The sequence below is a fragment of the Helianthus annuus genome, chromosome 3 (assembly GCF_002127325.2).
Source record: "Helianthus annuus cultivar XRQ/B chromosome 3, HanXRQr2.0-SUNRISE, whole genome shotgun sequence".
NCBI classification, from domain to species: Eukaryota; Viridiplantae; Streptophyta; class Magnoliopsida; order Asterales; family Asteraceae; genus Helianthus; species Helianthus annuus.
The window spans coordinates 86,102,174-86,115,730 of NC_035435.2; positions in this window are offsets into that span (position 1 = coordinate 86,102,174).

Sequence of the window (13,557 nt, forward strand, 5' to 3'; positions counted from 1 at the left end):
ACATTAGTATCTTTGTTATCAGGTGTGATATTGAAAATACGTTCGAGAATGTACGAAGAGTCATGATAACTTTGAAGTTTTGTAACAATCTTTTCTTTTTCAGCCAAGACTTGTTTAAGATTTGCAATTTCATCAACACGTTTGTTTAATTCAATTTGCTTTTCTTTAAATTGTCTTTCATATATTTCTTTAGTTGTTAAAGTTTCAGACAATCTTTGATCAAAACTTTTGACTTGGCTCTTCAAAGTATCATAAGCTTCTTGTACTCTCTGACTTGACCATTTTAAAGAATCATACTGTTTTTGTAACTCTAGAAACTTAGATTCTTTCTCAATACAATCAACACATTTTGTATCACATTTTTCTTTCAAGACTGTATTTTCTTTTTCAAAATCATGACACTTTTGTGTTAATTTCGTGTTAATTTCTCAACTTTTAATTTTAGACTTTGCTCTGTGTCAATCCTTTCTTTACATTTCAGTTTTAACGCATGTTTAAGTTTGTTCATTTCATTATCTTTTGTTTTGATTATTTCTTCTTTTTCAATACAGGCTTTGCACTTTTCAATGCAATTCCTGCACTTGTTTTCTTTTTCAACAACCAATTCAATATCTGGTAGTTCAGAACATTCTGTTACCTTAGTAATTTGCACCTCGGCATGATCAGCTGCCTTTGTCTCCTGTATCTTCTCAACTTTTTCTTCCATCTCTTTCGGCTTTTGTTCTTCCTCAGCTTTTTGATTCTCTTCACCAGCAAGCTTTGCAACAGTCTTTACTTCTTCAATCATCTTCTTCAACTCTTCTTCTTTTCTCTTCTTCATCTCTACCACCTTCGGTAGACTTGTTTCAAAGACTTCTTTCAACTTGTTCATCAACTCTGGCAGATAGCTGCTATCAGAAAGTCTTTTTGTGTTGAAAACACGCTCACTTGGAAACACATTAGTCACTGCATCAAAATCAACTTTTGACGGATCTACCACTGGATACCCATGTGGATCCAAGTAACACTCCAACTCTTCATTCCATCTCTTGGCTCTCTGTGCTTCATGAAATGGTTCATACAGCTTGCCAATTTCCCATCTTGCACTATCTTTTCTCCACCATGTATCATGATCATCTTTTGCCACGAATGCATAACCAACAGCATCTTGTTCTGGAAGAACTTCTTTGCTCCAGTCATAGCCTTCATCATCATAAATGACTGCTAGAGCCCTTAATTTTTCTTCCTGTTGTTTCAACCTTGGTGGTTCAGACTTATTTTGATGATAAATCGCTTTCTTGTAATAGTCTTCGTTGAACGGATTTTCAGAATCTTCAGCAACATATGAATTTCTGCACTCGCGCTTGAAGTGACCTTTTTGTTTGCATTTAAAACACGTCACTTTGGATTTGTCAAAACCCAGTTTAGTAGATGGCCCTCCAATTGACTTCCTCCCCGTAATTTCCATGAACCGTTGTGCTCTACGAACTGCACTGGCCATGCACCATCTGATATCCATCAGTTCCATTTCTTCGGGGTCTATTTGATCATACTCTTCTTTTGTCAAATTGGTATTTCCAATCTTCCCTGCGACGAGGCCTTCATATGATTCCAGTACAGACGCTAAGAAAACCATCTGTTGTTTCGCTGATTCTTCACTGAAGTTCTGCCCATTCTTTAAATCGATTGCAATATTACACTGAAATACATTCTTTGAAGCAGTTTGATCTGAAGTGTTTGAAGAAGCACCACTGTGAAAACCACTGTGAAGACTTTCATTGTTGACTGAGTTCGAACTTTCTGCAGAGAATGCTGTTTTTGGAGAACCAGCATTTGGTACACTTCCTCTGTAATAATAAAGTTCCACATTCTGCTGATACCCTGGACTGTTGACTTTGGATCTCTTCAACTCCAACTCATGACTTTCAAGCCTTTCAATCAGCAAATCAATCTTTAACTCATCTGGCTTGATTGTATTCTTCAGCATAAGAGCAAAATATTTCCAATCTTGATCATTGGGCAATGCATCAAACAGTTTATCCACCATCAATTCTTCAGAATAGTCTATGTTGTATCTAACCAACTCCATTTTCAGATGTCCAAATCTTTCTAACATCTTACAAACAGATTCATTTTTCATGCAATTGAACACTTCAAACTCTTTACGCAACAACTTTTTCTTATTCTTTACAATCTCGTTACTCCCAACACACTTTCTCTCCAATGCTTCCCACAATTTCTTTGACGTTTTTTCTTGTTCAAGCAATGAAATAATATCCTCTCTAACTGACTGTTTAATCAAAGTTATCATTCTGTATTCAGCAACAACATTCTTTACATCTTTTTCTGTATAATCTTTCTCCTCGATTAACTCTCCTCCTGCTTTTTCTGGTGCTTGATATTCAGTTACTAACTTTAACCAGCTTTCAGGAGCGAAAGCTTTCACCCATCCTTCAAACCTGTTTTTCCACCAATTATAGTCTTCAGCTTTCATCAATTTTGGTGGCTTTTGTTGACTTCCGTACATGTTTTCGAATTTCAAGTTATCCGAGATCTCTTTTGAATACTCTTTCAACTCAGCTCTTCTATCTGACGATTCAGAAGTGAACGCGTTGTGGAATGTATTGTAGAATTCTTCACCGTTGTTCGACATTTTTTTTTTATCTCCTGAAAATCAATAACCTGGAAGCAAACAAGCAAATTTAATCAGTTCAAACAATATCAAGTAAATTGAAATACACTAACACTCGGTTGCCGTGAAATAATCTTGACACTTGAACAAGATTAGATTGATCGTATGAGCGAAAACAGAATGTTCAAATAAGCGGACCCAAAACAGTTGACCGAATTTAAACAAATGGGCTGTACCAAACAACCAATCTCAAACACTTTGTCTCAAAAGCGAGCCACACTTGTCACAATGAGCGATCCTACAACAGACCTATAAGCGATTCATAATGTTGTCTTATGAGCGAGTCACAGTAGTCCGTATAAGCGATCCTTACTTGTTCACAAAAGCGAACCACCTCAAAATCAAATAAGCGGTTCAAAAATAAGACCTATGAGCGGTTCATAAATGCGGACCAGACTAAAAGATGTACAAATAAGCGGTTCTAACTTGTTCAAATGAGCGGTTCCAACACGTTTTTGGAGCGGTCCAGACTTCAAATGTACCTAAAAGCGGTCCAAACTATGTCCGAAAACGCGAACCTACATTCGAAGGCTGTTTTGTCCATTTTTAGTTCGAGTTTTAGTCTGAGAGTTTCAAGGGTTTGTTATTGTCCAATAATACATGTCCTGTGAAAAATTCGTCCGATTTTAACCGTGAAAACTCGTCTAAATCGAAAAAGAAGGTGTAGAAGACAGAAAACGGATCAAATTTGAGCTGAACTCTTCCTCCTAAGCTCTGATACCACTTGTTGGATCGTCGTTGACCCTGAATGAGTCGATCAGAAGAGTCGTTTTCCAATTCAAAGGCGGAATCAGTGAATTAGACGCTCAAACTAAATATAATGCTTCACTTTATTGATTTTGATAATGTTTACAACCTGGAAGCAATTCAGCAGCACTTCGTTACAAGTTCCGAGCCGTTACAAATGAATCAACCATGCACCTATTTATAGAATTCTGGAACCACTTATACGTACATGTCACAAAAGCGGTCTGGACAAATAGTGTGGATCGCTTTTATGGACAATGTCCATATAAGCGGTCCAACACGCTATTTAACCACTTCTCGTTTCTCGAACCTCGTGCACTGGTTATTCTAACCTATCCTATCCTATTACATGATACAAGACGAAGTCAATAGACGTAATGCACCAACATAAACCATATTACACGAGTTTCCATACTCGTTTGGTTTACGAACCCGCATACTATCCGATCCTTCCGATTTTGGTCCGGTATATTAATATAGCTACCTATTAGGTGCCGTTTGATATCCCGTGATCTCTAGCATTATGTGATTATTACACAAGGAATTCAAAGCAATCTCAGGTGAGTACATTGAACCCCTCTTTTACTGTTTTCCAAACTGTTTTGGGGTGAAACACATGTGCCTACTTGTTACTTTCATGCCTTTCATGTTTTCATATCTATGCTTATTATGTTCATTAGTACATTATAGTACGTGATTTCATTACATTTTATGCTATGTATGTCCATTGTGTGCATACTTAGTACATCGTTTTACAATACATTTTATGCTATGTATGTCCATTGTGTGCATACTTAGTACATCGTTTTACAATACATTTCATGCTATGTATGTCCATTATGTGCTTACTTAGTACATTGTTTTATATTACATTTCACGCTAGGTATGTTCATTTGATTACATACTTAGTGCATTGTTTTCACATGCTTACATTTTGGTATGACATTTGGTTTGTTTAACATGGAACAATAAATTCATTAACATTGATCACGCCGTTCGTTAGTAGGTAGTGGTACCATAGGAATTGACAACTCCCGTTCCTGAAATCCTGGGTTTGATTGGATTGGAAGGAATGACCGAATTCGATATACATAACTTAGATAAACCTTTAATTTGTTTAAGGGTTTATCGCCACAGTCTCAAGGCTTGGATGTATGCATATTTTACAATAACGCACAAATGTTAATATCAGTAGAGCATGCATTGTTCCACAAAACATAACGTTGATTTAAACCATGTTTTACTTCAACAACTTGTTTTGTGCATTTTACATATGGTTGAGTTGATACATCTCGCTTTCCATACAAGATATATTTTGGGTACACATTACATTATCTACATTGAACATAAACATTTTGACATTGATACACATACTTGGTGGTTTACATTGAACATAGACATTTCGACATGGTTTACACAATAACACTTGACATTTGGTTTATACATGAACAATTTACATGGTGGATGGTTTGGGTAAATGGTTGGTGTAACGTGGCATATGTAATATGATACAAACATGGTGGATACGCCGCTGGTACTTCCTATATATAAATGCTTGTATAGTATTACATATCGTAGCATTATCCAAGTCATTTCAATTTAGACACATATGACATTTTATACAAATAACACACTTTTCACGAGACATTGTTTTACAAACGACTTATCTTATACAAACTCATTTTACTTGGTTATTCATTTAACCATACAGTGTTCTCTTATTTTTACATATCATCTGATCATATCGTTTTTCAAATGATTTACAAGACAAAGCAAATCACAAGGTTCATGACTAAACATTTTCTCAAACATAAGTCATGAATTCCGTTTTCACAAAACCAATGTATCTCACAGGCATTTTTATGCTGACGTACCTATTTTCACATGTGTTTTCAGGAGATGATGTATAGGACTTATCAAGATATACTTAGGCGGACCTGTGCCTTAGTGACTTAAAACGAGACAAGAACTAGTTAATTTATGTTATGTACTATTTGATTCTTGTTTAAACAATGTAAACTTTCATGTTTGATCAATAAAACGGAACTTCAATTGCCATGGATTTGAAACAATTAATTCTGTTACAACACTCCCCGACATTTCCGCCACGTTTGGTATGTTCTACGTGGTCGGGGTGTGACAGAAAAGTTGGTATTAGAGCCAATGGTTATAGGGAATTAGGTTATTAGTAATGCTTTGACCTAGTCTATAACCTTCCTAGGACCCTAACGCGAGTTTACTTGTGTTTAGTCATAAAACAATACCGTCACCTATCCTTAGGCGACGACCACAACAAGAATATAAATTTCAAAACCGCTTTGAAAACTAATCATCTGTTCTAGGATGATTGATTACTAGGTTTTGAACCCTCTGTTATAAGGTTTTGAACCCCTTTGAATTTTCAAAACTCTCGTCAAAGTTTTGGGTCCTAAATAATGTGAACACGTGCAAACTGGAAGAGTGAATGCCTGTACCCTGGGATTTCTGTCTAAGGTTAGAGTGTTCGTACAAATCCACATAATCAGACCAGTCACTCTTACCTGGGAACTCTTGGGGTGAGTGTCCACTTATAGGTGAGCATGTCTTCGCGATACACTATGAGGATCTATTTGCTTTGATTCAGCCTTGGTGTTGTTTGTTTGCTTCGTGGTTCAAACGAATGACCATCAACCATGACTATGGTCGGTAATTGTAACATCCTATTCTTACCCAATGCCATTTCATTTGCTTTGTTTCTTGTTTCTCTTTTAGAATGCCTCCTCGACGCGAAAACCAGATAGCAACTGCCGAGCTGGCAGAAATTATTGCACAGCAGATGGCTGCCCAATTCCCAAATCTATTCGCTCAATGGAACCAAGCCAACAACAACAACAATGGTACATGCAATTTCAAGAACTTTAACTCGGCTAAACCACTCAAGTTTAGTGGTTCTGAGGGAGCAACTGGGCTTCTTCAATGGTTCGAGAGCATCGAGAATACTTTTCGCCACGTGCAGTGTCCGGATAATCGCAAGGTCGAGTTTTCTTCGAGTGTGTTTCAGAAGAGGGCTCTTACATGGTGGAACGGGGTAATGAGAGACCGTGGTGCAGATGTTGCTCTAGCACAGACATGGGCTGAACTGAGAGCTCTTATGATGAGGGAGTTTTGTCCTCGTCATGAACAACAAGCGTTGGAGAAGGAGTTTGATGATTTGAAACAAGATAGTGGCGAACACAGGGCATATACTGATAGGTTTGAGGAGTTGAGTCTACTTTGCCCGACTATGGTCGCCCCACTCGACAAGGCTATCGAAAGGTACATCGACGGCCTGCCTGACTCGGTACAAGACATTATCACTGGTAGCAACCCTACCACACTCCGTCAGGCCATTGAGCTATCTGCAACCTTGACTGAATCGCAGATCAGAAAGCATAAACTTTTTCAAAAGGGTGACAAGAAGCCAATCGAGAAATCAATGACCATGGATGAACAGACTGGATCCCCTGAGAAGTCTAAGAAGCGTAAGGCTTCGCAGAATTGTGCGATTGCTGCTCAACCCAACCAAAACACCCGCAACCAACCAACTCAACCTCCTGCAAAAAAACCTTATCCCGGTACTGCACCGAAATGTGACAAATGTAATGCACACCACTTAGCTCACCTACAGTGCCGTTTATGTGCATCATGTGGGCGACTCGGTCACCTGGCAAATGCTTGTCGATTTACCCCAAACCAAGGTGGTCCAAACCAACCTCAAGTAAATCCTGCTCAAGCTCGTCTTCCACTAGGTCCTTGCTTCAACTGTGACGAAATGGGCCATTTCCGGAGAAATTGCCCAAAGATTGCTAATGCGAATCCAGCGCAAGGATGAGCATCGGACCAACTAGAAGACAATGTTGTTTAGAGATAATCAAGCCTTATGTATTATTTTCTTTTGTAGTCAAGGCCCATGAAACAGTTGTTGTTGTTTATAAATAAATCTTTCTATTTTACATTGCAATGTACAAATGTGATGTCATGTATAAACAACGTATCCTCTACAATACCGACAATCAAGGAACCGTATTCCTTGAAGAACAGACTACCCCGTAATTTCTTCCATTTTATTATCTCTTGTGTTTTCCACCAATACCCAAAGTACCACTATAAATTCTTAATAGGGTACCTAAGGGTATTTCCGTATATTCAAAAATTATTGTACCTTAATTCGAAAATTGCGTTTTCTTGAAAACGAAATCGAATTTATAGGAGATCTTTCTATCTTCATAGTTAGATTCTTGCTAATGTTTAAAGTACCGAATGAAATCCATGAAATGGATTCCTAGTGTGCTTTAAATGCATGTACGTAATCAACAAAACAAATTAACAAATTAAAGATCTAGATAAACAATTTTGTGGTTATGTGACTATGTGGTTATGCATCTTGTCTTTCCATTTATGCATTTTGTGTTTTTGTATACTCCGGATATTCGCTATCCAAATCCTCGTAGAATCTTTCATACCTTCATATGAGGGATTCGTAGTAGGATATTCAAAAAGGTACTATCTTAAATCCTTAATGGACTTCTACGTTGTAGTTAAGTCCCTTGGATTATAAAGTACTATTCCAAAGTTTATGGACAATATGTGTTGATATAGTTGAAGAGATTGGTTCGACAATCTAGTTAAAGACATCCTACATCGATGTAGTTAAATATTCCCCGTGGGTAGTTTAGTTAAATAGATCATTCGTTGATCTAAGTTAAAGAGATTGGTTCGACAATCTAGTTGAATATATCATGCGTTGATATAGTTAAAAAGGCCCTCGGGTGGTCTAGTTAAAGAGATCCTACATCGATCTAAGTTAAATAGATTGGCTCGACAATCTAGTTAAAGACGTCCTACGTTGATGTAGTTAAATATTTCTCTTGGGTAGTTTAGCTGAAGAGATTATTCGTTTGATTTTTTTCCCATACGCATTATGAAATGAACTGTGCGGACTGTGCAAGGAAGTACGTAATTATGGAGGCCTACATATTTATGGAATTCAGTGCACAGAAACCACAGGAAGTTTTGTCATGTGTTAAGACCTACAGTGACAAGAGTAGTGATACGGGAGAAGCCTTGGATTTTGACCAATGTCATTTATCCTTACACTCCCCAATTCTGATTTCAAGCACACACAAGTTTCCTATGATAACTCGTCACGGGAAACGTTCTCCTGCCCGTAGTTCGAAACTCCATGTTTTGTTACTACAAGGACTTCACTTTGTGGGTTGAAATTTTCGCTAAGGATCCTAACATGGCCCAGAGTTTTACCTAAGGGTTCAATGGATTTGTCTGAAAGCGAAACCGTCACAGCTGTCTTCACAAGTTTCCTCTAAAACTAAATTTCGGGACGAAATTTCCTAAAGTAGGGGAGACTGTGACACCTGTGTCACTTCAACCATCAAACAAATGCCAAACCAATGAAATATTGTATTTCATACTTTGGACTTGTATAAATATGTGTATCGTTTGCACATATCAACTCTTGTTTGATTTCAAGCTCTACATCGTTTTCTGGGGAATTATACGCAAATTGGTGCGTAAACATACTTAGTTTAATGCGAAAAATACTCCGGAACAGCAACATATACTCAACATACCTTAAATAACCTTTACATAACTTAGAAATAAGTTTTGAAGGCTTTGGTATGGCAAAAGCAAGTTAATCCGCTTACAGGGACTAAACTTGACAAACTGCGAAAGTATGCCAATTTGAACTGTAACAAAAATTCCGGAACATGTCCATAAGTTAAACATACCATAAATATCCTTTACATAGCTTAGAAATAGGCTTTGAGGGGTTTGGTATGCTAAAACAAACTTTTGGATCATTCAGGGACTAAAAGTGTCAAAAAGTGCATAAGTTTGCACTTTCGCGCATAACTTACGTTCTGAATAAATCCGGACGTCCAAAAATTTATGTAAGCATCCTTATATTATGCCTTAGTGTTTGGCATGAGAAAAATCCATTCGTCACGCATTTTGGATCGTTTTTCGCGCTTATGCGCATTCCGTCGTAATTAACCGAACATCGCGATCGTACAGCCAAACGAACCAACATCCGACATATTTTTGAGCATGTTTCATGTCCACAATGTTTAGGCATCATTTTAGGGCCTTAAAGTTGGCTTTACGGGCCTTAGAAGTGTCGGAAATGGCTTAAATACGTAACAGGGACCAAAACTGCCATTTTTGAAAGTATATGCAGATCAGACAGGCCCGGGCGGCCCGCCTGAGTTTGTGCATATCCTGATGCGGGCCGCATGGCACTTCCAGTAACAAAAATTTTGTCTTTCTTGCAAACTTGGCCTTTCAAACACACAAAGGGCAATGCCCTTTCACCATTCCAGGAGCTAAGGGTCATTTTGAGCCACCACAACTTTGTGACAAGTGTACGCTTAAGATCGTGGCACGATATTCAAGAAACGATCCTAACGGCTCTACCTTTCCTATAAATACCCCCCCCCTTTGATGTAAAACCCACAAAAATCTGATCAAAATGCTCTAACTTGATGCCATTGCTTCATACCTGAGTTCTTTGATCTAGATTAGCATTCGGGGACCCTCCGTAAGTATTCTTTCGTTCTTTTATTCGCTTTTCGAGTTCAAAAGTCAACGTTTTGTTGACTTTCTGCATTGACCAGCCTATGGTCAACACGAAGTTCATTAGAACTTCATAACGTGAGCGTGATCACGATGGTTATAGTCCGTAGTAACATTACCTACTGATTACCACGTTATCTAGGCTCAGTGACGAGTCGTAGTTTCGGCCAAAATACGCATTCTTGTGTATTTTGTAACCAAACTACTCGTGGGCATCAAAGACGTTTGTTTTGATGCCAAACCTGTTTTCTAAACTTAGTTAAGCATGTCCTAACATGCTTAGCTCGTCACTTTTAGTTTAGTGCGTATATAGGGTCGTAAGGTAAGCGATCTAAACCATCGCTTATAATCTCGAACCCGACCCATTTGGTCGATCATTAGGATCCGACCAAACATATTAGGTGACCATAGCTATAACCTTCCAAGGTTATACCTTGTGGTCACGATGTTAGGCGTTCCAAACGCGTTCTACGCGAACGACGCGTTAAGGTAGCATAAGCTACCTAAACGGGTCGTGATGGGCCGTAAGCACTTAGGTTAGGTTTTATTTTGGTATGTAGGCTTTGTTAAACCATATTACACGAGTTTCCATACTCGTTTGGTTTACGAACCCGCATACTATCCGATCCTTTCGATTTTGGTCCTGTATATTAATATAGCTACCTATTAGGTGCCGTTTGATATCCCGTGATCTCTAGCATTATGTGATTATTACACAAGGAATTCAAAGCAATCTCAGGTGAGTACATTGAACCCCTCTTTTACTGTTTTCCAAACTGTTTTGGGGTGAAACACATGTGCCTACTTGTTACTTTCATGCCTTTCATGTTTTCATATCATATGCTTATTATGTTCATTAGTACATTATAGTACGTGATTTCATTACATTTTATGCTATGTATGTCCATTGTTGTCACACCCCGGCCGCGTATAACATGCAACCGCGGTGGAAACGCCGGGAGTGTCGTGGACAGAATTAATTGTTATACAACCATGGAAATTAAAGTTACATTTTATTTATTAAACAAGGGTAGTACATTGTCTTAAACAGGAAACAAAGAGTTTATAACATAGTTAACTAAGTCTATCTTCAGTTTTAGTCTCTAAGGCACAGGTCCGCCCTAGTGTCATGATCATCATCCTATGGAATAGCTCCTGAAAACACATGTGAAAGTAGGTACGTCAGCATAAAAATGCCTGTGAGATACATAGTTTTTGTGAAAATGGGATTCATGAGTTGAGTTTAAAGAAATGTTTAATAACAGTCAGTCATGAACCTTGTAATTTGTCTCGCTTTGTAAACCGTTTGAAAAACGATAATATCAGATGATATGTATAGATAAATGTAAGGTTAAATGAATAACCTAGTAAAATGAGTTGAATAAGATAAGTTGTTTTGTAAGACAATGTTTTATGAAAAGTATGTTATTTGTATAAAATGTTATACGTCTAAACTGAAATGATTTAGATAACGCTAAGATATGTAATATTATACAAATATTTATATATAGGAAGTACCAGCGGCGTATCCACCATGTTTGCATCATATTACATACTCCACGTTACTCAAACCATTTACCCAAACCAATCCACCATGTAAATTGTTCATGTATAAACCAAATGTCAAGTGTTATTGTGTAAACCATGTCAAATGTTTATGTTCAATGTAAACCACCAAATGTGTATGTCAATGTCAACATGTTTATGTTCAATGTAAATCATGTAATGTGTATCCCAAAATGTATCATGTATGGTAAGCGAAATGTATCAACTTAAACCATATGTAAAATGCACAAAACAAGTCGTTGAAGTAAAACGTGGTTTAAATCAACGTTATGTTCTGTGGAAAAATGCATGCTCTATTGATATTAACATTTATGCGGTATTGTAAACTAGGCATACATCCAAGCCTTGAGACTGTGGCGATAAACCCTTAAACAAATTAAAGGTTTATCTAAGTTATGTATATCGAATTCGGTCATTCCTTCCAATCCTATCAAACCCAGGATTTCAGAAACAGGAGTTGTCAATTCCTATGGTACCACTACCTACTAACGAACGGCGTGATCAATGTTAATGAATGTATTGTCCCATGTTAAACAAACCAAATGTCATAACAAAATGAAGGCATGCGATGTAAACAATTGTACTAAGTATGCTAAGTAAACATACGAAGCAGAAATGTTCATGTAAATCAATGTGTCCATATGCTGAGTAAACATATGCAACAGAAATGTTCATGTAAATCAATGTGTCCATATGCTGAGTAAACATATGCAACAGAAATGTTCATGTAAATCAATGTGTCCATATGCTGAGTAAACATATGCAACAGAAATGTTCATGTAAATCAATGTGTCCATATGCTGAGTAAACATATGCAACAGAAATGTAATGTAAATCAATGTACTAAGTACGCACACAATGGGCATACATAGCATGAAATGTAATGAAATCGTGTACTATAATGTACTAACAACATAGCAGGCATACGATGTAAAAACATGGAAAGCATGAAAGTAACAAATAGGCACATGTATTTCTCCCCAAAACAGTTTGGAAAACAGTAAAAGATGGGGTTCTATGTACTCACCTGAGATTGCTTTGAAATTCTTGTATAATAACCAAATAATGCTAGAGATCACGGAATATCAAACGGCACCTAATAGGTAGCTATGTTAATATACCGGACCAAATCAGAAGGATCGGATAGTATGCGGGTTCGTAAACCAAACGAGTATGGAGACTCGTGTAATATGGTTTAACAAAGCCTACATACTAAAATGAAACCTAACCTAAGTGCTTGCGACCCATTACGACCCGTTTAGGTAGCTTATGCCACCATAACGCGTCGTTCGCGTAGAACGCGTTTGGAACGCCTAACATCGTGACCACAAGGTATAACCTCAGAAGGTTACGGCCATGGTCACCTAATGTGTTTGGTCGGATCCTAAAGATCGACCAAATGTGTCGGGTTCGAAAGTATAAGCGATGGTTTAGATCGCTTACCTTACGACCCTATATAAGCACTAAACTAAAAGTGACGAGCTAAGCATGTTAGAACATGCTTAACTAAGATTAGAAAACAGGTTTGGCATCAAAACAAACGACTTTGATGCTCACGAGTAGTTTGGTTACAAAATATGCAAGAATGCACATTTTGGCCGAAACTACGACTCGTCACTGAGCCTAGATAACGTGGTAATCAGTAGGTATAGTCACTACGGACTATAACCATCGTGATCACACTCACGTTATGAAGTTCCATGAACTTCGGGTTGACCATAGGCTGGTCAATGCAGAAAGTCAACAAAACGTTGACTTTCGGACTCGAAAAGCGAATAAAAGAGCGAAAGAATACTTACGGAGGGTCCCCGAATGCTAATCTAGATCAAAATAGCTCAGGTATGAAACAAAGGTTCCAACTTAGAGCTTAGATCAGATTCTTGTGGGTTTTAACCAAAAGGGGTGTGACACCTGTGTCACCGCGACCATCAAACAAATACCAAGCCAATGAAATATTGTATTTC